General features: G+C 45.2%; 1 long non-coding RNA gene and 4 other non-coding genes across 5 annotated transcripts; 1 reads left to right on the top strand and 4 right to left on the bottom strand.

Annotated features, from left to right (window-relative positions):
* Positions 1–727: 727 nt before the first annotated feature.
* On the bottom strand, positions 728–4,295 carry LOC123466104. Its single transcript, XR_006641342.1, has 2 exons — positions 4,237–4,295; positions 728–1,586 (listed from the first exon to the last, which is right to left on the bottom strand). It is a non-coding gene; the product is annotated as an uncharacterized LOC123466104 (long non-coding RNA).
* On the top strand, positions 2,423–2,495 carry TRNAY-GUA. Its single transcript has one exon. It is a non-coding gene; the product is annotated as a tRNA-Tyr (tRNA).
* Positions 4,296–6,588: 2,293 nt separating the features above from the next.
* On the bottom strand, positions 6,589–6,660 carry TRNAC-GCA. The gene has a single exon. It is a non-coding gene; the product is annotated as a tRNA-Cys (tRNA).
* Positions 6,661–10,737: 4,077 nt separating this feature from the next.
* TRNAC-GCA lies at positions 10,738–10,809 on the bottom strand. Its single transcript has one exon. It is a non-coding gene; the product is annotated as a tRNA-Cys (tRNA).
* An 8,828-nt stretch (positions 10,810–19,637) lies between these two features.
* TRNAC-GCA lies at positions 19,638–19,709 on the bottom strand. The gene has a single exon. It is a non-coding gene; the product is annotated as a tRNA-Cys (tRNA).
* Positions 19,710–20,046: the final 337 nt, after the last annotated feature.

Here is a 20,046-nt window from a genome sequence, read left to right as displayed (position 1 = left end):
CTGCAGGAGGATCCCCTGAGAATCCTGCAGGCCACCTCAGGATCCATTTGTGTCCCCTTTACTTACCACGACATCTTCCCTTCTAACTTGTATCCTGATCTTTGTGAAAATAATATGTGTGTATCAATCAGGCCACGTTTGTCAGCTCTGTTATTGGCCCTCCACACCCCACTGCCATATTGTTTACCTGTTTTGTAAGGTATTGAGAAAGGTAAAGTCTCCTCAGTCCTATGATTGAGGCTTTGTTGCTCCTTTTTATTTCTGTCCCTTTTGTTTTACATGTTTTGATACTATGTTATTGGGTGCATTTAGATTTAGAATTGTAATATTTCCACTGACTTCCTTTATTAGAAATCATTCCATTTTATTAACATATACCAAGTTCACATGTAGTCTGAATAAAGCCTTTCGAAACTTACTGTGAAATCCCTAATCAAAATACAGATTATGGGAAGTAAAATTATTATTATATGCAGATGACATGATACTCTATACAGAAAACCCTGAAGACTACTAGAACTGTTAATAAATTCAGCAAAGTAGCAGGATACAAGATTAACATACAGAAATTATTGCATCTCTTTACACTAACAATGAAATATCAGAAAGAGAAAAAAACCCGTTAAAGATCGCGTTTTAAAAAACACCTAGGAATAAATCTGAGTGAGGAGGTGAAAGACGTATGCTATAAAACATTGACAAAGGAAACTGAAGATGATTCAAAGAAATGGAAAGATATCCCATGCTCTCAGATTAAAAGAATTACTTATTTATCATGTGTGACTTGCCCATTCAAACAAAAATGATTCCCTTCGCTAAAGTCTTAGGAGATGCATGGGTGTGTGGAGCATCTATATCTTCAAGATACATTTTAGTAACTGTTCTCTATAGACAGGGATGCTCACTGGAGATCTTACAGTGGAGAGGGATTCTCTGATTTCAGTGGGGACAGGAGGATACTAGGGTGTTAGAGTTCAAGAAGTATGACACTTCACCTCCAGATGCAAGTTGGAGGTTACTGTCTGGTCCGTGCCACACAGAGCATGGCTGTGCTTGACTGGTCCTGAGGTCCTTGGGGCTGACGATGGGAAGCCAGCCCCCGTCCTCTTGACTTGTAGCACAAGGAGATTCCTGACCTCTCACTTGGTTCCCAGATCTGAATCAGTTCAGAGGCCCAGCATCCCTTGAAAGGGAAATCTGAGTAAACTTGAGTAAAGGATTCTTCCAAAATATCCAACCGTGGGATGTGAACTTACTCCTGGATTTCCCCAAAGTGCCCTTCAGCCGTTTACCTGGAAACCCTTTACTAGGGAAAGACAAATACCCATGTATCTTCCAGGTTATTGGTGTCTATTGCCTCTGTGAAACTTCTGGAGGTCTAATATTTGAGGGAACATCAGCATATCCCAGGAATGACGACATCCTGTACCTCACCCTGTTGAACCACCACAATCACAGCAAATAGCTTCCCCGGGAGGATCCCATCAAAGCGGAGGACCAGAGGGAGGAAGAACAGCAGCAGATGCGCGCTGAAGCCTAGGTCTGTCTGGTGGAGCCCAGGAGGAGGTCGTGCAGGAGGCGGGGTCCTGAAGGGGTTAGAATAGAAAAAGCGCAGGATGGAGGGAGTCTCAGTACCAAGCCATGGCTTTACAAGCAGTGCCTTCAGCCTGGAATTTGAGATGACTGAAAGAAGGAATATTTTCTTTCTTCCCACCACCCCCTTCTTCTTTTTACCTCCCAGAACTTAGCCGTGTTACAAGAATAATGAGTCCTGTTCCTAACACACTTTTGCCATGGTCCTCCTTGGCCCCCTGGGTGGCAGCCATCCGATGTTTTAGCTGCTAAGAAGGATCAGTTAGTGACATTACCAGAGCCTGTCCTTCGGTGGTGAGTGGTCTGTCCTGCTGCAGAGCAGAGCTTGGCAAGGAGAGGCCTGTCTCTAGGGCCCCAAGGGGTCAGCTCTTCAGCCAGGCCAACCTGCTGGTTTGGGGCCTCCTGCGGAAAGCTGGAGCTGCATTTGGGCCTCACGGGGAGGCTGCAGGTTTCATGGCCAAATACCTGCCCTGGTGTCCACCAAGTCTCTGCAGACTCTGCCAAAGCCCTGGACTTGGCCATGGATGAGGGAAACACCACAGAGGAGGAGATGGCCATGGAGACCCAAAGTCCCTCTGCACTTCTAGAGGGCACAGTGTGGAGGCCCCAGGTGGGTGCTGAGAGAGAGGAGCTTCAGGTCAGGGCAGAGGAGTGTCCGAGCCCCATGAGCATAGAAGAACTGAGCTCATGGCCGGAGAAGGGTCAGTTTGCAGTGAGGTCCTTCTGCCAGGTGCCCAGGAACAGACTAGGAACAAAGAGGAACGACAGTGTGCTGGTGAGGGTGGGGAGCACACTGATTAACAGCAATAAACCACCCTTGCCCCAGGAAAGGGGTATAGCTCAGGGGTAGAGCATTTGATTGTAGATCAAGAGGTCCCTGGTTCAAATCTGGGTGCCCACTAATGAATCTGCTTTTATCTGCCAAGACAGCTCTGTCCCCCCAACCTTAGGAAGAGAGAAAGGGGCGGGGTCAGAATCACATGGTTACAGGTCTTCCTTTGTCACAAAGCCAGATGGGTTCCAACACCCAACCCCGCTGCACTAGGTCAGTCCCTTTCTTGTGGCTTCAGGCGGACTTTTGTCTTATTTTTTGCCAACCCATCACCGGAACGTTCTTCCTCTATTTTAGCAGAAGAAGCTTCTGAGTGCTCAAATGAGGAGCCTGGAGGAACAAGAGCTTATGGTAAGAAGAGGGTGGCTCAGCCAGGCCATAGAGCTGACCAGGGAGAAACAGAAATGACTAGGGTGCGGAGAGACTTCCACTGGTGGCCCAGTGGCTGGGACTTTGCCTTCCAACGCAGGGGGAGCAGGTTCAGTCTCTGATTGGGGAGCAAAGATCCCACATACCTCTAGGCCAAAAAAGCAAAACATAAAACAAACAATATTGTAACAGATTAAAAAATACAAACTTAAAATACAAAGACTGGGAGACTGGAGGACCCTCCCTGGGGAGGCCACAATCATGAAACAGTGTCACATAGGAAAGGGTCGGAAGTGGGTTCCTGGCTCAGGGGAGGGGCCTCTGACTGCAGGTTTAAAGGGTTGGATTTTCAGGCCCCTGCAAGCTTATTTCATTTACTACCGGACATCAGGTGCAGGGCTTCCCAGGTGACTCAGTGGTAAAGATTCCACCTGCAACGCAGGAGACGTAAGAGACACAGGTTCGATCCCTGGGTTGGGAAGATCCCCTGGAGGAGAGCATGACAACCCACTTCAGTATTCTTGCCTGGGAAATCCCATGGACAGAGGAGCCTGGCAGGCTACAGCCCACAGGGTCGCAAAGAGTCAGACATGACTGAACAACTGAACACACACACACACACACATCAAGTGGAAACCTTTCAGGTCATCTCTGGGGAAGGTCTATCTCACTCCACCCCGTCAGGGCTCGGCCACAGGAATGGACAGCAGATGAAGGCAGTGGGCAAGGTTGTGCCCTGCCTCGGGGTGTTGGGGGCAGGAAGAGCCTGAGAACCAGCCATGTGGATCTGGTCCCAACCCTATTATTAATCAGGTGTGTGTGCACAGGCACGTCTCTTAATTATGGCCTCTTTTTGAGCCTATAATGTGGAACACAAAACTAAATTGGTGATTCCCAATTCTCCCTTTCTTTGGGGATCTTCTCCAGAGTTTGTTAAAAATAGAATCTTTGGGAACTTTCCTGCTGGTCCAATGGCTAAGACTTTGTGTTCCCAAGGCAGGGGGCCCAAGTTTGATTCCTAGTCGGGGAACTACCTCCCACATGCCACAACTATGACTTGATGCAGCCAAATAAATTTTTTTTTAAATTCAAAAGAAATGATCTTGCCAAAAATTTATATTTAAAAATATAGAGGACTTCCCAGGTGGTCCATCAGTTAAGAATCCATCTGCCATTGCAGGGGACCCGGGTTTGATCCCTGGTCCGGGAAGATTCCACATGCTGTGCCGGGGTCCAGCCCCATCTGATCCAGGGTATTCGAAGGAGAGACGGCGTAGGCGAGGGTCAGGAAACAACTGCTTAATTAAACGTTAATTAAGGATATAAAGAGTAATAGAATGAGGTTAGCTCAGTAGGAAAATTCAGTGGAGAAAAGAGGCTGAGTAGCTTGGTTTACGCGGGAGACCAATAAAACTTCAAGACAAGAAGTTTGCACCACTTACGTAGGCCGCAGGCGTCCTTCCGTTCTCCCGAAGGAGAGGAGACACTGAGGCCTCCCCGGTCGGATCTTAGAAGCCCAGGCATGTTTAGCAAGCATGGTGGGTTCTGCGCTCCAGATGGAGACTCAGCCAGAATTTGAGAGAGCGACATGGGGAGACCAAGTTTCAGTGAACAAGGCCCGCACTTTATTTTCCAAAGTAGTTTTTATACCTTAAGTTGTGCATAGAGGATAATGGGGGAAGGGGTGGAGTCATGCAAGGACAGCAGTTCCTGGTCCTAATCGAAGCCAGGCTTTCAAACTTATCATATGCAAAAGTTCAGATGATTTACATCATCTTCTGGCCAGGAGGCCTGTTAACATTTTAAGAAACTTATTTTTCTCTAAAGGTGATTATTTCAAAGTCAGGCACCAGCCTCCAAAAAAGCATTGGACAAAGCTGCATTTTACATTTCTATACACCCATTATATCAATCAATACACCACCAAGGACACAGTAGGTAAGGAGTATGGAGACTTAGCAGCAAACATTGGCTCAATAAGTGAAAAACCCTTCACCAATACAATTTCTAATCAATCTTTTAACTACTCAAAAGAATCTGTGTTTAGACAGTTTAGAACATCTCCTGCCTCTCACAGTTGGGAGGCTCTGAACAATCACATGTGGCCGGAAAAACCTATTCAGGCAGGCTAGAGGATTTCCAAAGGAGTTTGTAGGTTAAACACTGTCACGCCCAGGAATTATTAACTGGAGCTGTAAGCTAATTCTTTTTTCAGAGAGAGGTAGTGGGGGACAGCCCCCCGTAAAGTCAGAGGTGTAGGTGAAAGCACAAAGCAGAAAGTAGGCAGACTCTGGTTTGGGGGTAGATGCTCGAGAATTTCCAGGGGGACTCCTGAGGCTCGATCCCGCCTTTGCGTATGCCGAGCCTCCTTCCTCATGACCTTTGTCATGGGCGGAGTTCCTCACGCTGGCTCCCGGCAGTGATAGAATTCCTGTTGAGCTATTCCAGATCCTGAAAGATGATGCTGTGGAAAGTGCTGCACTCAATATGCAATATGAACTCAATATGCAATATGCCGGCTCCCGGCAATGCTGCAGAGCAACTAAGCCCCAGTGTGTCAACTACTGAAGCCCACATCCCCTGGGGCCCATCCTCTGCAACAAGAGAAGCCACCGCAATGAGAAGCCCACACACCGAAATTAGAGAGTAGCCCCCACTTGCCACAACTAGAGAAAGCCTGTGCAGCAACAAAGACCCAGCATAGCCATAAATAAATAATTTTTTTTTTAATGGAGTCCTTTGATTTCATGGCCAACCCTTCTGATTCAGGAGGTCTGACCTGGAGCCTTGAACTTCATGTCCATGAAAGCACATTCTACTTACCTACTTCACAGGCCTGTGTGTGATGGGCAGCCCAGCTTTGGCACTGTGGCCTCAGTCTAGTCCAGAGGCCCTCCATGACACAGCCATGGACTTCTACTGATGGCTTGGCCCTGGATGGCTGGGCGGGGGCAGAGGACGGTGCAGAAGGGGATGACAAGCAGGGATGCCTTCCAGGTGCAATAGAGCAGGGTTCCTGGGCTCACTAGACACAGGGCAGCTCAGTGTCTGGAGGAGTGCTGGATACAATCACAAAGCCCAGGGGTCTCTTTTTGGCCAAAACAAAGAGATGAGCTTTTAAGGACAGCTGCGTCTTCCCTGTTCTTATTGTGATTCCGGCTTCCTTTCCCTGGCCAGAGCCGATGATGTGGCACAGAGGAGAGAGAGAAAAGAGGCAAGGAGAGTCAGGCAAGTCCTTCCGCCATCCCCTCACTCTTTGGCTTTAATCCCACAGCCGAGAAGGATAGGCTGATCCTGTTCTTCCCCAGGCCCTGCTCTGTCTGGGTCTGTGAGTCAGAGCAGACCCAGTTGGAGCTTTAGGACCTGGGGACATGGACCCTCAGTCCAGGACCTCTGACCTGCAGCCCAGCGTGAGGGGCTCAGGAAGCTAATACAGAGGCTCCTGTCGGTTCAACTACTTCTGCATCATAACCCACTTTGGGTATGATGGAGACACACCAGCCACTTCTGTGGAGAATGTGCGAATCTGTGGAAGGTTGAAATCTCTGGCTGGAGCTGAGGCAGAGCCAGAAGGGCTGGAGGAGGCAGGGATCTGTGCCTTGTGCACTTCCATTTTCATACAAGTCACCTGAAGGAGCACCTTTAAATTCAGATTGGGTCTGTACTTTCCCAGGAGTTGTGAATCAAAGGGTTTGAACGGCTTTGTCTTTCTTCTCCAGGTGTCCTGATCTGGGGAAGGGGGGGTGTGGACAGGTAACGTCAGACCCACTTTGGGATTGAAAATGAGAAAAAGGAGGGGGCACCTGGATTTGAACCAGGGACCTCTTGATCTGCAGTCAAATGCTCTACCCCTGAGCTATACCCCCAGACCTGGTAGGGAGGTATAATTAACACCTTTTACTGTGTTGACATACCAGTATTCCATCTTGCTGGTTGAGATGTCCAGGTCAGCTCTGCTTTTTTGAACCCTGGCCTCCTAGCTGCCAGGGACCAGCCTTTGTTTCCCTGTCACTTCTATGTGCATCTGGCTGGGGACCCCCTGGTAGCCTGGTTGACCTTTACAGGTTGGGAAACATTTCAAATCCTCCAGATAATCCTCTTGGGTGCTAACAGGCACTGAGCATCTACTATGTGTCAGGCGTGCTGGGATGACAATGTAACTGTGACATGGTGACATTGTCTTCTCCCACTTGAAAGAAGTTCACAGCCTATGCCCAAGAGTTATTTAAAGACATAGACTAATCTTTATGAAAGTTCAAGTGAAAAGGCAGTTACAAAAGTGTGTCTGAGAAGAATTATAGGTGATTTCAACTTTTTGTGTGTTTTCTCTTTCAACTTTTCTATATTGAGCACGTTGCCATTGTAAAAAAAAAAAAATGTTTCTTAGGAAAAATGATACTCTAGAAGAGTGCCACTTGTAGGAATATATCCTTCAGAAATACTCATGAATGCACAGCGAGTGGTGGAGACCCACCGCAACCTCTTTCTGTATTAGCAGTGAACTGGAAACCACCTAATATCCACTGACAGGGAGACTGGCTATAAACATTATGGTGCAGTCATAGGAATATGATGCAACAAGAAAGGATGAAATTGGTCCAGAGTGTGTCATGGAAAGATGCTTAACAATACCATTAAGTGAAAAAAACCAAATTGCATGACAAATGCGTGTATGCTGTAAGTTCATTTGGGCTTTTTAAAAAGCTACTGTGGGGACTTCCCTGGTGGTTCAGTGGTTGACTCCACACTCCCAATGCAGGAGACACAGGTTCAGGTTCGGGTCCGATCCTTGGTCAGGAAACAGAGCTCCTGCGTCCATCCCCATGTAAGTGTCTGAGAACAATTAGAGGAAAGCTCAACTCTGAGGCTAGTTGAGCCTTGCAATACAGTAAGTCCTCTACATACAAAACTTCAAGTTTTGAACTTTCAAAGATGAGCACATGCATGCCAGCCCCGGTATACCAGCTGTTGTAGTTCCCTACTGTACTTTTCAAAGTACTGTACTATAAAATTAAAATGTTTTCTTTTTTGTTGCTTTTTATGTACGTATTACGTGTGTGAAAAGTATTATAAGCCTATTACAATGTAGTAGTAGATAGTCGATTGTGTTAGTTGGGTACCCAGGCTAACTTAGCTGGACTCAGGAACAAATTGGATATATGAACACGCTCTCTGAACGGAACTCATTTGTATGTAGGGGACTTACTGTAAATCGAAATGTGGATGGCAGTGTTTTTAAAGGCAGAGAAAGTTTTTTATATTCATTCTTGGAGCAAGGTATTCAAGGAAGGGCCTGGTCCCAGCTAAGTGATGAAATTATATACACAACTGACAAGGCCTCCCCTCAGCCAGAGGGAGACAGCTGGGGGTGGGGTGGGCCCTAGGGAGCCTCCTAAAGGGCAAGAGACAGGCGGATGCAACTGCCTCCCACTCAGAGCCTGCATGCTCAGTCCTGTCCGACTCTGATGGCTTGGTGGTTAAAAAAAAAAAATCCTCCTGCCAATGCAGGAGACTCAGGAGACTTGGGTCAATCCTTGGGTCAAGAAGATACCCTGGAGGAGGTAATGGCAATTTGCTCCAGCATTCTTGCCTGGAAGATTCTGTGGGCAAAAGAGCCTGACGGGCTACAGTCCAAGAGGCCACAGAGTTGGACACGACTGAACACACAGACCATTACATTATGGGAAAGGTTAAGAAGGAAGGAATCACCCCAGTCAATGGGGTTCCAGACTGCTTTCAGGGCTGATGGGTCAAGTTGCAGGACCAAAAGGAGCAAAGAGGAGGCAAGACAGAGGTGGCCATCAGTGAGATAACCTTCACTATCAGGAAGCGTCCAGGGAGGGCAAGGACAGGAAAGGGACCAGCAACCAGATTCTAAGCCAAAAGTCCAAGTGCTTATGAACCTGGAATAACGATCGCCACCTCCCTGAGGAAAAAAATACTAATTTAAAAATTCAAGTCTCTTGTTAACAAAATCAATGAGCTTTAATGAAAGAGGAATTAGAGTACATCCCTGACAATTAAAGAAGTTTTGTTTTTACAGGCACGTATGCATATGTTGATAAGATAATTCGTGTTGAACAGAATAGTTACAACACAGGAAGTTAGACAAAGAGCTATTTGCCAACTTATCAAGTTAGACAAAGTCTCAAGGAAAACCAGAGTTGGCCATGCTCTGTCTTAAATGGCTATTTCTCAATAGAAAGAGATTAAGACTTTCTTGCAGTCAAATAGTTTTATTATGAGAAATTTATTATCATTATTTATAATAATAATTTATTATTATTATTTATTTTTATTTTAGCCCATATAAAGTTCTGCTGTTGTAGTTGTAAGAAAGGTCATAAAAGATGGTTAATGTCAGGGATAATAAATTCAAATGATAAAATTCCCATGAACTGTACTTCTGAATTACATGCTAAGCTCTGAACCTACAGTGAATTCTCAGATCATCAACCAAAACGTTTGTTCTCCAAGCCAGAAAGTCATGGAGTTCTTTAGTTTTGAGATAGTTGATATAATTTACTTGTTCCTTCTGCAGAAGTTTACTTGTAAAGCTTGAACAAGACATAAAATTGTCTTTAATAATTACACAACCCAAACCTACACTTTCACATTTTCATCCTCTGCGCACTCTCTGAGCCCCTCTCAGGGAGGGTTCACTCCCTGAGAGCCACGGGTCCTGGTGGTTTGGCTTGGAAATAGATCAGTTCCACCTTGTCCCATAGAGAATGACTGGACTGAGACAGGGAAAAATTAAGGAAACCAAGAAATGCTGAAACAGCAATTGTTCCTGGAGGATGACTTTAAGGTCAAGTGACAAATAATACCCTTCAGAATGGAGGAACGCCAGAACACAAGCTGCTGGGCAGACATATTGCAGAGAAGAAGCCAATTCTGACTTCATGTTGGAAACTGTTTCTTTGGCTTGTTTTTGGTTGCTCTTGTTATTGTGTGTGTGTGTGTGTGTGTGTGTGTGTGTGTTAGGACTTCAGTCACGTCCGACTCTGTGACCTATGAACTGTAGCTCACCAGGCTCTTCTGTCTATGGGATTCTCCAGGCAAGGATACTGGAGTGGATTACCATGATCTCCTCCAGGGGATCTTCCTGACCCAGGAATCGAAACTTTTCTGTCCCCTGCATTGGTGGGGTCTTTATCACTAGCGCCACCTGCAATCATACATAAAAGCCTACCTCAGAGAACCGTGCCCCTCTGCCTGACTGTAAACTAAAGTGCCTTTGCTCAGCTCCTAGAGTGATAATCTGACCCTGACCACCATGTGAATAGCCACAAGAAAAAGAAGAGATTAACGCACCCCTCCAAAGGCTGGCCATTCCCAGAGATGTTTTTGAAGACTGAAAGGCTGAAGACCCTTTCACTTTACTTCTCCACTGCCTCTCCCTCTTTATTCTGCCTTTTGACTTTAGTTCCTCATTGCTTTTCTCCCTCTGATTCTGTAAAAGAACTTGGCATCCAGACCCCAACAAGATGGTTACTCTGAGACATTAGTCTGCCATCTTCTCAGTCAGCCAGCTTTCCAAATAAAATATTCCTTGCCTCAATACCTTGTCTCTTGGATTCACTTGGACTCAGTAACAGACAGAGCTGGGATAAGGGAACCACTCTGAGAAGACTTCTGAAATCTCTGCTAAAGGTGGTTTCAACTTAGCTGCAGACTTAGGAGCTTTGGGGAGAGTTTACCATACCTGGGCTCCACCTCAAATACACTGATTTAATTGGTCTGGGGTGTGGCCTGGGAAATGGTACTTTTATAGACTCTTCAAGGGATTCTAATTTATACTCAAAGTTAAGAACTGCCAACTATCATGGTAAAGCTTCACAATTTTCTGGTTCTAAAAACAAAAACAAAAAACTTTACATTGACGTATAATAAGGAAGAAGTTGAAATGCTGTACCAAAAGGCAAAAGTCAAGAATAAGTAGGGGGCACCCAGATTTGAACTGGGGACCTCTTGATCTGCAGTCAAATGCTCTACCCCTGAGCTATACCCCCTTCTGTGATGGTGTGAATTAATTAATGTTGTTGTCTATCCAGCCACACCCAGACTACCTGTAAACCTGTGAGCTGCCACTTCAGGATGGACCTCTCTAGGAAACTGCAAAATCTGCTGCTTGAAAACTCATCAACCTGCTACAGAAAAGGCAGCCAGCTCTCTCCTCAAAAACCACACAGCCTGTGTCCCCATCTCACCCAGCCCTGCCCCCAGCCTATAGCCCCAGGTGTGGGCAGCAGCCTGGAGAAGCCTAGACATTGACTGCAGAATGGCCTTCAGAGTCAGATGACTGTGCCCATCATGGTGGGCACCTGAAGAACAGAAACTGGAGGTGATGGAGGTATCTGTCCAAATTCACTTCATGAGGGTCTAACCCTCAGGGGCTGACACTCAGTTCAGGGAACTTTCTAGTAAACTCAGTCAAGGGCACAGATGACGGTACCAACCTCTGTTTCTTCAATTAATAGAGATATGACCACGGAGAGTCCCCACTCCTAGGAACAGGCAGAAGTAGCTGAAAGAAGCCAATCTGAAAAGGATACATCCTGTATGGTTCCAACTATATGACATTCTGAAAAAGGCAAAGCTATGGAAAGATCTTAATGACCCAGATAACCACGATGGTGTGATCACTCACCTAGAGCCAGACATCCTGGAGTGCAAAGTCAATTGGGCCTTAGGAAGCATTGCTACAAACAAAGCTAGTGGAGGTGATGGAATTCCAGCTGAGCTATTTGAAATCCTGAAAGATGATGCTGTGGAAGTGCTGCACTCAATATACCAACAAGTTTGGAAAACTCAGCAGTGGCCACAGGACTGGAAAAGGTCAGTTTTCATTCCAATCCCAAAGAAAGGCAATGCCAAAGAATGTTCAAACTACCACACAATTGTACTCATCTGACACGCTAGCAAAGCATTGCTAAAAATTCTCCAAGTTAGGCTTCAACAGTACATGAACCAAGAACTTCCAGATGTTCAAGCTGGATTTAGAAAAGGCAGAGGAACCAGAGATCAAATTGCCAACATCCCTTGGATCATACCAAAAGCAAGAGAGTTCCAGAAAAACATCCACTTTTGCTTCATTGATTATGCTAAAGCTTTTGACTTTGTGGATCACAACAGTTGAGTTCAGTTCAGTCTCTGTCATGTCCAACTCTTTGTGACCCCATGGACTGCAGCACACCAGGCTTCCCTGTCCATCACCAGCTCCCAGAGCTTGCTCAAACTCATGTCCATCGACTTGGCAATGCTACCCAACCATCTCATCCTCTGTCATCCCCTTCTCCTCCTGACTTCAATCTTTCCCAGCATTAGGGTCTTTTCCACTGAGTCAGTTCTTCACATCAGGTGGCCAATGTATTGGAGTTTCAGCATCAGTATCAGCCCTTCCAATGAACACCCAGGACTGGTCTCCTTTAGGATTCACTGGTTTTCTATCCTTGAAGTCCAAGGGACTCTCAAGAGTCTTCTCCAACACCATAGTTCAAAAGCATCAATTCTTCAGCCTTCAGCTTTGTTTATGGTCCAACTCTCACATCCATACATGACTACTGGAAAAACCATAGCTTTGACTAGATGGACCTTTGTTGGCAAAGTAATGTCTCTGCTTTTCAATATGCTGTCTAGGCTGGTCATAACTTTTCTTCCAAGGAGCAAGTGTCTTTTAATTTCATGGCTGCAGTCACCATCTGCAGTGATTTTCGAGCCCCCCAAAATTAAGTCTGTCACTGTTTCCACTGTTTCCCCATCTATTTGCCATGAAGTGATGGGACCAGATGCCATGATCTTAGTTTTCTGAATGTTGAGCTTTAAGCTCTGAAAGAGCTGTTAAGCCTCTTTCACTTTCATCAAGAAGCTCTTTAGTTCTTCACTTTCTGCCATAAGGGTGGTGTCATCTGCATATCTGAGGTTATGGATACGTCTAGGGCAGTGTTGAGTCTAGATTGTGCTTCATCCAGAGTAGCATTTCCCATGATGTACTCTGAATATAAGTTAAATAAGCAGGGTGACAATATACAGCTTTGATGTACTCCTTTCCCAATTTGCAACCAATTGGTTGTTCCATGTCCAGTTCTAACTGTTGCTTCTTGACCTGCGTACAGATTTCTCAGGAGACAGGTAAGATGGTCTGAGATTCCCATCTCTTGAAGAATTTTCCACAGTGTGTTGTGATCTACACAGTCAAAGGCTTTGGTGTAGTCAATAAAGCAGAAGTAGATGTTTTTCTGGAACCCTCTTGCTTTTGCTATGATCCAATGTTTGTTGGCAATTTGATCTCTGGTTCCTCTGCCTTTTCTAAATCCAGCTTGAACATCTGGAAGTTCACAGTTCCATGTACTGTTGAAGCCTAACTTGGAGAATTTTTAGCAATGCTTTGCTAGCGTGTCAGATGAGTACAATTGTGTGGTAGTTTGAACATTCTTTGGCATTGCCTTTCTTTGGGATTGGAATGAAAACTGACCTTTTCCAGTCCTGTGGCCATTGCTGAGTTTTCCAAATTTGCTGGCATATTGAGTGCAGCACTTCCACAGCATCATCTTTCAGGATTTCAAATAGCTCAGCTGGAATTCCATCACCTCCTTTAGCTTTGTTTGTAGCGATGCTTCCTAAGGTCCACTTGACTTCACTTTCCAGGATGTCTGGCTCTAGGTGAGTGATCACACCATCGTGGTTGTTTGGGTCATGAAGATCTTTTTTGTGTAGTTCTTCTGTGTATTCTTAGCACCTGTTCTTAACATCTTCTGCTTCTGTTAGATCCATACCATTTCTGTCCTTTATTGTGCCCATCTTTGCATGAAATGTTCCCTTGGTATCTCTAATCTTCTTGAAGAGATCTCTAGTCTTTCCCATTCTATTTTTTCCCTCTACTTCTTTGCATTGATCACTTAAGAAGGCTTTCTTATCTCTCCTTGCTGTTCTTTGGAACTGTGCATTCAAATGGGTCTATTTTTCCTTTTCTCTGTTTCCTTTCACTTTTCTTTTCTCAGCTATTTGTACGACCTCTTCAGACAACCATTTTGCCTTTTTGCATTTCTTTTTCTTGGGGATGGTCTTGATTACTGTGTCCTGTAGGATGTCACGAACCTCAGTCCATAGTTCTTCAGGCACTCTGTCTATCAGATCTAATCCCTTGAATCTATTTGCTTCCACTGTATAATCATAAGAAATTTGATTTAGGTCATACCTGAATGGTTTAGTAGTATTCCCTACTTTCTTAAATTTAAGTCTGAATTTTGCAATAAGGAGCTCATGATCTGAGCCACAGTCAGCTCCCGGTCTTGTTTTTGCTGACTATATAGAGCTTCACCATCTTTGGATGCAAAGAATATAATCAATCTGATTTTGGTATTGACCATCTGGTGATGTCCATATGTAGAGTCTTCTGCTGTGTTGTTGGAAGAGAGTGATTTCTATGACCAGTGCATTCTGTTGGCAAAACTCTGTTAGCCTTTGCCCTACTTCATTCTGTACTCCAAGGCCAAATTTGCCTGTTACTCCAGGTATCTCTTGACTTTCTACTTTTGCATTCCAATCCTCTATAATGAAAAGAACATCTTTTTTGGGTTTTAGTTATAGAAGGTCTTGGAGGTCTTCATAGAACTGTTCAACTCCAGATTCTTCAGCATTAATAGTTGGGGCATAGACTTGGATTACTGTTATATTGAATGGTTTGCCTTGGAAATGAACAGAGATCATTCTGTCATTTTTGAGATTGCACCCAAGTACTGCATTTTGGACTCTTTTCTTGACTATAAGGGCTACTCCACTTCTTCTAAGGGATTCTTTCCCACAGTAGTAGATATAATGGTCATCTGAGTTAAATTCACCCATTCCAGTCCATTTTAGTTCACTGATTCCTAACATGTTGATGCTCACTCTTGCCATCTCCTGTTTGACCACTTCCATTTTACCTTGATTCATGGACCTAACATTCCAGGTTCCTATGCAATATTGATCTTTACAGCATTGGACTTTACTTCCATCACCAGTCACATCCACAACTGGGCATTGTTTTTGCTTTGGCTCTGTCTCTTCATTCTTTATGGAGTTATTTCTCTACTCATCTCCAGTAGCATATTGGGTACCTACCAACCTGGGAGTTCATCTTTCAGTGTCCTATATTTTTGCCTTTTCATACTGTTCATGGGGTTCTCAAGGCAAGAATACTGAAATGGTTTGCAAGTGGATCATAACACACTGTGGAAAATTCTTCAAGAGATGGGAATCCCAGACCACCTTACCTGTCTCCTGAGAAATCTGTATGCAAGTCAAGAAGCAACAGTTAGAACTGGACATGGAACAACAGACTGGTTCCAGATTGGGAAAGGAGTACGTCAAGGCTGAATATTGTCATCCTGGTTATTTAATTTCTATGCAGAGTACATCATGGGAAATGCTGGGCTGGATGAAGTACAAGCTGGGATCAAGATTGCTGGGAGAAATATCAATAAGCTTGGATATGCAGATGACACCACCCTTATGGCAGAAAGTGAAGAACTAAAGAGCCTCTTGATGAAAGTGAAAGAGGAGAGTGAAAAAGTTAGCTTAAAACTCAACATTCAGAAAACGAAGATCATGGCATCTGGTCCCATCACTTTATGGCAAATAGATGGGGAAACAGTGGAAACAGTGACAGACTTTATTTGGGGGGGCTCGAAAATCACTACAGATGGTGACTGCAGCCATGAAATTAAAAGACACTTGCTCCTTGAAACGGAGAAGGCAATAGAAGCCCACTCCAGTACTCTTGCCTGGAAAATCCCATGGACAGAGGAGCCTGGCAGGCTGCAGTCCAGGGGGCCGCTAAGAGTAGGACACGACTGAGCGACTTCACTTTCACTTTTCACTTACATGCATTGGAGAAGGAAATGGCAACCCACTCTAGTGTTCTTGCCTGGAGAATCCCAGGGATGGGGGAGCCTGGTGGGCTGCCGTCTATGGGGTCGCACAGAGTCGGACATGACTGAAGTGACTTAGCAGCAGCTCCTTGAAAGATAAGCAATGATAAACCTACACAGCGTATTGAAAAGCAGAGATGTTATTTTGCCAACAAAGGTCCATATGTTCAATAGTTTTTCCAGAAGTCACATATGAATGTCAGAATTGGACAGTAAAGAAAGCTGAGCACCGAAGAGTTGATGCTTTTGAACTGTGGTGTTGTTGAAGGAAAGGGGACCCCTTACAGGGCCCGAAACTGGGTTCTTGTCTAACACTCGGAAATGAATTGCCCGAGGAGACACATGTGCTGACAAAGCAAGAGATTTTATTGGGAACGGGCACCTGGGTGGAGAGCAGGAGGGTAAGGGAACCCAGGAGAACAGCTCTGTCACATGGCTTGCCGTCTCGGGTTTTATGATGATGGATTAGTTTCCAGGTTGTCTTTAGCCAATCCTTCTGACTCAGAGTCCTTCCTGGTGGTGCACGCCTTGTTCAGCCAAGATGGATGCCAGAGAGAAGGATTCTAGGAGGTGGTCGGACAGGTGGTGTCTCCTTTTGACCTTTCCCGAACTCTGCTGGTTGGTGGAGGTTTACCAGGTTTACCAGGACCTCCTGTTGTAAAACAGCTCATGCAAACGGTTACTGTGGTACCTGGCCAGGGTGGGCGGTTTCAATCAGTGTGCTTCTCCTAACAGTGTTGGAGAAGACTCTCGTGAGTTCCTTGGAGTGCAAGAAGAGAAAACCAGTGAATCCTAAAGGAAATCAGTCCTGAATAATCACTGGAAGGACTGATGCTGAGGCTGAAACTCCAATACTTTGGCCACCTGATGGGAAGAACCCTGCTGCTGGGAAAGATTGAAGGCAGGAGGAGAAGGGGACGACAGAGGATGAGATGGCTGGATGGTGTCACTTACTCAAAGAACATGAGTTTTAGCAAGCTCCAGGAGTTGGTGATGGACAGGAAGGCCTGGCATGCTGCAGTCCATGGGGTCGCAAAGAGTCAGACACGACTGAGCGACTGAATGGAACGTAGTATAAGGTGGCTGAGTAGATTTAGGAATCCCCTAGATCATGAATGGACCTAAGCTAACATAAATCTAAGACCAAGAAATGCTGCTGGAGAAGAACCACATTCTACCAGAGGCTCTGTGATCTGTGGGCAAATGTGTAAGATGAACTCACTTTGATTGGCCCCCTCCATCTCCATGCCAGAGAGCGGGTAAACTGTCTTTGCTGCAAAGTGTCTCTCCCAACTTTGGAATCTCTCCCTCTCACCCATCAGCTTCCCTCTTGGGGCCTTGACACCCCAGCCACTATTTCCCCTCCTCTTGAGGTTAGGAGATAGATGGACTCCACGCTGGACATTTACCATCAGCCAGCCTCCTCTTTGCATTTCCTGAGATAAGAGATAGGTGGGCTTTAGTTGAGGAATTTACAATCAGCCCTCTGTTGACTGGTAAATAGCCAGTCTTAGTCTCTTGTAAACACTTCATGGAAATAATTGTGGCAAGGACAAAGAGAAGAAAAAATTCCTGAGTTAAAGATAAGGGGACACTCCACATGTTCAGGGAGACTTGGGGTCAAAAGTCAGAGGATAATTCCAGGCCAGAATGAGTCTTGCTCCTCCCAGAAGCCTTCACTTTGAGATCCATCTTGGCTAAGGTGTGCACACCCCAGGGGAAGGTCCAGAGACAAATTAACCAGGGGGGAATAAGGCACAGGAAGACAAAGACCCATAGAACTGCCCCCTTATAAAGGATTTAAACTTCCCAAAGGTGTAACTCTCTCTCTGAGCTTGCCCGTCTCCTTTCAGCATGTACTTTTCTTGTCAATAAAATTTTTACTTTACTCATTTCCTTCTGCCTCCTTGCCTGAATTCGTCTTGACTAGGCAGACACTACTAGGGACCTTAGGCCTAACTGCTGGCTCCTCTGGCCCAGTTTTAGGACTCCCAGTCTGGGAAACTAAGACCCTGCTTCCAACTACTGCTCACAGTGCTTGCTGCAAGCTGCCACTTATGCTGCACGTGTCTGATGCTGGGAAGATTGAAGGCAAAAGGAGAAGGGGTGGGCAGAGGATGAGATGGTTAGATAGCACCACTGACTCAGTGGACATGAATCTGAGCACGCTTTAGGAGATAGTGAAGGACAGGGGAGAGTGGAGTGCTACAGTCCACGGGGTCTCAGAGTCGGTTAGTTAGTGACCGAACAACAACAAATATATATATCATTCATCTGTAGATGGACATTTAGGTTGCTTCCCTGTCTTACCTATTGTAAATAGTGCTGCAGTGAACAATCAGCATTGAGGGGCATCTTTTTTAAAAAAAACTTTTTATGTTGTATTGGGATATAGCTGATTAACAATGTTGTGATTGCATGTATTGTTTTGAATTAGAGTTTTCTCAGGACACATGCCTAGGAGCAGGATTGCAGGATCGTATGGTAACTGTCTTTTTAGTTTTGATTTACCTTTTTCTAATAATTAGTGACACTGAGTATCTTTCCCTGTGCCTGCTGTCTTATTTGGAGAAATGCCTATGTAGATCTTCACCCATTTTTTTTTAATATTAAGCTGTATGAGTTGTTTGTATACTTTGAAAATTAATCTCTTGTCTATTGTATCTTTTGCAAACATTTTCTCCCATTCGGTGAGTTATCTTTTCATTTTGTTTATTATGGTTTCCTTTGCTGTACAAAAGCTTTTAAGTTTAATTAGGTCTCATTTGTTTTATTTTTGTTTTTATGTCCATTACTCTAGGAGACCAGTCCAAAAAAATATCTCTGCAATTTATGTCAAGCAGTGTTCTGCCTATGTTTTCCTTTAGGAGTTTTATAGTATTTGGTTTTGCGTTTAGGTCTTTAGTCCATTTATAGTTTATTTTTGTATGTGGTGTTAGAGAATGTTCTAATTTTACTCTTTTTCATGTAGCTGTCCAGTTTTCCCAGCACCATGTATTGAAGAGACTGTCTTTTCCCCATTGTATACTCTTGCCTCCTTTGTTGTAGAGTAACTGACTGTAGACGCCTGAGTTTATTTCTGGGCTCTCTATCCTGTTGCATTGATCTACATTTGTGCCCTTGTTGACCACCTTTGTGCCAGTCCTAGAACCAGGGACCTCTTGATCTACAGTCAAATGCTCTATCCCTGAGCTACACCCCCAGGAACACCGGCACAGTCTAAGGAACACCTTTCATCCGTGTGGTGACACTAAACTCTACAAAATTAACTTATAGATCCTCCAGGACTGACTTTCTGGAAGCTGCCAGACCTGGCTCCTAGTAAGACATCTTCCATCCAGTCTACAACTTTTCAGGCCTCAGTTGGTGTGTTGGGTCATCAACAAGGAGAAAGGGAGAGCAGTTGCCTGATGAACCCCAACCCACTTCCGATCACCTTGCTTTAGCCCAAGAGCTACCCAAAGGTCTCCATAACTGCCCACACACCCCTCCCTGGGCTCTTGGACCCTTGTTCCCATAGGTCTGACCCCACCCCCACCCCCACTCTGCTGTGCCAAACTGTTTTGGATGAGGGTGGTAATTTAGGGTTACCATTTATTGTCTGTTGCTGGGAAGTCAGCTGTATCTACAACTTTCTAGCCTGCCCTAAAAACACCCATCAGTCTGTATCGGGGGCCTTGCCTTCTCTTTGAGGATCCAACAGAGCTGGAGAAATGAGAAACACACAGAAGAAGAAAACGCAGATGCCACAAGGAGGCGGGATACCTGGAGTGTTAGTACAGGAAGACAAGGGAAGGGGTGTCCACCCAGGCTGCTCCTGTATCAGTGCTGACCTGGAGCTTCCTGTTTCAAGGAGGATCCGAACTGGTGGAAAAATGAAGGAAAATGGAACGAGTAACAGTCTCCATGAATGAAAAATCCAATATGACAGGGGGCACCTGGATTTGAACCAGGGACCTCTTGATCTGCAGTCAAATGCTCTACCCCTGAGCTATACCCCCTTGCTTATTATAGGTGTCTAATAATCACCTTTCACCTTCATAGTCACACCCAGGACTCATGTAACATACTGGAAGTTTCTATTGGTTTCTAGGAAGCTGGTAAGACCAGCAACTTATTCCTCCACGAGCTCAGCCCATAGAGGTCTCCCCACCCCAGGCCCTGGAGTCCCACAACCCTACCCCTTCACATGCCTGCATCTCTCCCTTCTCCTCCATGTGTGGTGACATCAGCAGCCTGGAGAAGCATGGACATCTATTGCTGGAAGGGCCTTTAGAATTTGTCTTTCTCTTATTCTGCACTACAAAACAGCAAGTCGAAGAGATCCTGCCTATCTCT

Source organism: Bubalus bubalis, chromosome 8 (genome assembly GCF_019923935.1).
Source record: "Bubalus bubalis isolate 160015118507 breed Murrah chromosome 8, NDDB_SH_1, whole genome shotgun sequence".
Taxonomy (NCBI): Eukaryota; Metazoa; Chordata; class Mammalia; order Artiodactyla; family Bovidae; genus Bubalus; species Bubalus bubalis.
This window is presented reverse-complemented; position numbering and strand designations above follow the sequence as displayed.